The sequence below is a fragment of the Triticum dicoccoides genome, chromosome 7A, assembly GCF_002162155.2.
Source record: "Triticum dicoccoides isolate Atlit2015 ecotype Zavitan chromosome 7A, WEW_v2.0, whole genome shotgun sequence".
In the NCBI taxonomy this organism is placed as follows: domain Eukaryota; kingdom Viridiplantae; phylum Streptophyta; class Magnoliopsida; order Poales; family Poaceae; genus Triticum; species Triticum dicoccoides.
In genome coordinates, this window is record NC_041392.1 from 27,921,795 (window position 1) to 27,927,254 (window position 5,460).

Genomic DNA, 5,460 nt, shown 5'->3' on the forward strand with positions numbered 1-5,460 from the left:
CACACACACACACACACACACACACACACACACTACGCGCGCACACACACACAATTTTTCTGTTTTTAGTTTTTAGTTTTTTCTGTTTTTCTATTTTTCATACAAAGTTTTAGATGAATTAATTAATTAGATTAGATTAAGATCAAATAGTATATAGAAATGTTAGTTATAATATATATAATGTCAAAGGTTTTTTCTGTTTTTTATACAAATGTTATAGAAATGTTAGAAATTTTGGAAATGTTAGTTTTAGCTAGATGAATTAGATTAATTTCAAATTGTTAGACGATGATCGATGTTTTTTTTAGTTTCTTATATTTTTAGTTATAAAATGTAGAATTTGCATATATGAAATCACAATCCATCATTTAAAAAATGTTACTTTACTTTTGCGGCATATAGTATTTGTTGTCGACGATGCCCGGCCCGCATCCTCGTCGTCGCCCCGTTCGCGACGACGTCCTGCTTCAGAGGACCCATGTCCGGGGCTGGGCTCCGCCGGGCTGGCACTGGGAGGTGCTACCTTCAGGGGCGCGACGCTTGGTGAGGAACCGGCCCCGAGTCCCGTCGTTGACCCTCATCTCCTTTGGTGGCGTTCGCGTGGGCCACTTTCGGTGCAGAGGGAGCCGGCCCCGCCGGAGGTGGTACGTTGCCGTGTCAGGGAGGAGGACGAGCACGTCCATTGCTACATGGCTGCTATGGACGTCGGGTTCTCCAATACCTGGCAGGTTCTTTGGGGAGATCACCCGAGTTATGATCCAGTGATGGTTCCTTCACTTTGGTTGTCCACCGCCCGCGCCTCAGGAACCGCGAGTGGCCTAGATTACTCTTTAGTATTCGATCTTTATTAGCTGCTAGATAGCTAGCTAGCTAGTGATGTATTCGATATATAATATTCGAGATGATTTATTCGAGATTATATATATTATTCGAGATGATGTATTCGAGATTATATCTATTATTCGAGACGATGTATTCGAGATTATATTCGATGATGCTTATTATGTACTATGATTGATTCAGTTTTTCTTTATTAATTGATTGCATCCATGCATTGTAATTTGAATACTAAATTGTTTTATATTTCTTTTGTATTAGTTAAATAAAAGCTATGGCGGACAATATCGGCAGAGAGGGAGAACAGGCCCTGTTCGATATCATACGCCATCCTCGTGGGCCAGATGATGATCAGAATGAAGAAGATTATGACGGCTCCGAATTTCTAAACAACACCGGGGAGGGTGATATGATATTCGATCGCGACGACCGAATTGATGAAGTCATGAACTATGATTATGATGATGACGAAGAAAATGTTGATCTTGAAACAACAAAGACCGGCGAGGTATATATATTTATGTAAGCAGGCATCTGGTGATCATCACATGTTTTAAATGACTTGAAGATATATTAACGAATCGATCTTTCTTCTTTCAGCCATCCGGATCGAGCAAATCTTCAGGCAACAGGAAACGAGGCCCGAACAAAAAGTTGAAGGAGGGCGTAAAGTACAATATCGAGGCTATCAAACCTAATGGCGAACCATTAGCACCTAAGAAGATTGCGGACAAGTTCATTCATCAGTGCGGAGTTCTTGTGAAGGACCAACTCTCGATCTTCCTTCAAGCATGGAGAGAGCCAGCAAAGCCACGTCCAGATGTTACTTTTGTCGACGACAGACAAAAAGGTCTGCTTTGGGAAACTCTCATGGAACATTTCACCCTACCAGATCATTTCACAGATGCAGATGTGGAGAAAGTCAAGGAAGCTGCTCTTAGGAAGATGGCGGTTGCATTCAACAACCACAAGAATCGTGTATGGGACAAGTACGTCAAGGGAGGAAGGAAGACTCCAGTATTCGAGGGAACGCTAGAGAAGCAAAGTGCTCATTGGGACGATTTCATGAAATTCAAGGATTCGGAATTAGCTAAGGAACGGTCGAGAATAAACAAGAAGAATGCCGAAAAAAGGGATAAGTTCCATAAGCTGGGGCCAGGTGGCTACGCGGTGGCAATGCCTAAGTGGGATAAGTCTGAGAAAGAGATGGAGGATGCAGGTGTCACTCCGGTTACTAGGAGCTGGCCCCCCAGGTGCAGGACTTGGTTCTATGCGCATGGGGGGGAGTTGGACCCGAAGACAGGCAAAGTTTCGACGAAGGCATGTCTGAACGGAGCCGACGATAATCTACTTGTTGCAATAGAAGAGGCTCGATCGGGGGTGTTCCAGCCCAACAGAGAGAACGACGAGCTTACGCGTGCCCTAGGAAATCCTGAACACCCAGGAAGAACACAAGGCAAGGGCGCTATTCCGTGGTATGAGGGGTTTTCGGGCTGGAACACCGACTACAGAACCCGCACGAGAAAGAAGATTGCGGAAGAGAAGAAGAGGAAGATGGAGGAGGAGCAGAGGAAGCTGGACTATGAACGCCTTCAAGGCCTAGAAGCAAGGCACGCGGACTTGGCACTCAAATTCCAGCAGCAGCAGTAGCAGATCGACTCACTTAGCCAGCAAAGGGGGTCTCAGCAGCTGCAGCAGCAAGCGGATGATCCAGCATTGGATAGCACCGCCCCATCCATGCCGAGAAGCAGCATGGGTTCCGCCCCGGGCGACGCAATGCTGGATAGATACCCCGTGGATGACATCATGGAGAACACTAACTGCGAGCTACACTTCAAAATGAAGAACATATCCATGAAGGTGGCGGACGCCGTTCCTTTTACAAATCCCCCCGAGGCAACCTTCCATTGCAACTCAATTCCAGCGGCCTATGCTCGTGTCTTGGTTGATGGGGTGGTGGACCCATATTCGGGGCTACATCTTGACATTCCTGGAGGTGACGACGAGCACACATTGGGAGAGGCTATACATCGTATCATCCTATGGAGAAAGGACTGCATCGTCTTTCGAAGGCCACGTCACCGCGTCACCCAACTCCTCGTCGAAGTCCGCCACCGAGTCAGCAGACTCTCGCTCCTCCAAGTCCACCAACGCGTGAGGCCACTCCTCCTCCTCCAAGTCCGGCAAAGTGTCAGGCCACTCCTCCTCCAAGTCCGACACAGCGTCATACATCCACTCCTCCTCCAAGTCCGGCACAACTTCAAGCCACTCCTCCTCCAAGTCCGGCACAGCTTCAGGCCACTCCTCCTCGTCCAACTCAGCCACGTCAGCCGTCTCCGCCGCCTCAGCAATCACGAAAGAGAGCCGCCGCAGCTATGGTGCGTAGCAGTACAAGTCAAGGTAGTACGGGAGGTACAGGCGGAGGCAAGCGATTTCAATATGGTCCAAGCAGCCTCGCGCCTCTTCCGCAGAGGCCTCACGACAAGTCTGGGGAGGAAAACGCAGCCATATTGAAGGCCGAGGTGGAAGCCCATTTTGCACCGAAACCGCCACCGCCGCCAAGGGAGAAAGTGCCTGAGGAAAAGATTGACCACTTCATTCGTATGGCTAGACCACCAGCTCCCAAGCCTGTTGACACAGACTATGAATGCCACCTCAAGAAGTTAAATCGAGCACGTCTACAGAAAGAGGCGAGCTCGAGCTCGAGCAAATCAGCTGGCAAAAAATGTGGTAAAACCGTTCCCCAGCTGGGAGAACAGGCGGCGCAATCAATCCCCCCGCTTGTTGTGCCAACAACACATGAGAGTACACGCGCTCAATATTATTGTGGGCAAGCCGTTAACGTTCCCCAGCTGGGCGATGTGGTAATAACCGAGGAGCATATAAGGCAGGCTGAAATCCTCAAGATCACTGTTGGACAACTCCTCGAGATCGAGCCCATGCCTCTGCTTAGAGAGGAGGAAATAAAACGGAAATATGTCCGGGGCCAACCTTTGGTCGAGCCAGACGAGGTCAAGAAGCTCCCAACGAGAATGTATGAATTGCATCAATGGTACATGAACATTACCAAGATTTCCAATCGAGAGTCCCTCATGGTGAATGTCAATAAGGATCATTACTACCATGAGAAAGATGTGTCCGTTGAGTATTCAGAACTATTTCAGTTATACAATCAAGACGCACTCGACAAATCTATCATCAGTTGCTATTGTCTGTAAGTGATTTCTTTCTGTAATTTAAGTCTCAAGCTAGCTGTAGTGATCATTTTGATCAATCATTACCTGTAATTATCCTCACTATATTCTTTTCTGTGGTATTATGCAGGATGAAGATGTATGAAATGAAAAAAGGTGGACGCTATGGCATTGGGTTCATTGACCCAAATACCGTTAATGAATACACATGGAAATTAGATGCATATTATGAAAGAAGTGTAGAGGAAAGCATGCTAGAGTTTTTGAAGCGCCTCAAATACAATGAAGATATACTACTTCCTTACAACTTCGAGTGAGTCACACTGTCTTGTACTACAAATTCTGTTTTTGCCTACTAGCTAGCTACATGTTTTTGCTTACATATGCCCGCTTAATTAAGACATGCAAACGTGTGTGCATGCAACTTTCACTGGATCTTATGTATCATTAAAGTTGATGAAGGAACAGTTGAAGTACTGGACTCACTACTCAAAAAAACTGACTACAACATCTTGTTTGGGATAGTCAACAGGTAATTTCAATCATTATTAACTATATATCTCGGCCTATTTAGTTCGTCATTTCCTGATATGAACTATTTAATAACCCTTTTATTCATTTTCTTTGTCGGCGGGCAGGGCTTGGACAAGGTTCATCAGCGTCACTCCAGGCCAATGGAAACGAAAGCTGAAATGGTATCGACCCAAGGTAAGTAATTAAGTAGTACTAGCTTGCTAGCTAGCTGCCATCTCTTCAATTATCATGCTTGATTAATTATTATCTTATCAAATTCCATTCTCGTAAATGCCCTTGAGCAGGCACAGGGGACTGATCTGTGTGCATACTGCGTTTGCGAGAACATTCGCATGATGGCGTCCGAAAGGAGCAGATCTCAAAGACAGGAATGGGTACGTTTGTCAGAACACTATTTACAATTTTTACACCATTATCGATATCTAGTCACACAACTAATACACATGCATATTGATCTCCTTCTTAACAGTTCACAGAGGTGCGGGAGAAGCTCCTACCAACGGAGCGCGTACAAGCACTTCAAGAGGAAATAGCGGGATTTTTGCTCGACCAGGTCATAGATCCGAACGGAGAATACCATTACCCGCTACCGCCCCAATGAACCACTTCCAATTGTCATCGTGCTCTGAAGGCACCAATTAGGCTAATGCCACTGGCTCCGAAGGCAACATGTAGGAGAAATTGTATATAGCTAGCTAATTGTATATATATATACATGTGTGTATGTGTGAATTAATATGGTGGTTTGTGAGACATTTCATGATATATATATGATCGGTTCTACTAGAAATTCTATTTATATATATGCATAACGTGTACAATGTGTAGTATCATAAAATACCAGCAAACGAAAAAGAATTAAATGGAAAACACAAAATTAAATGAAAAAGAAATC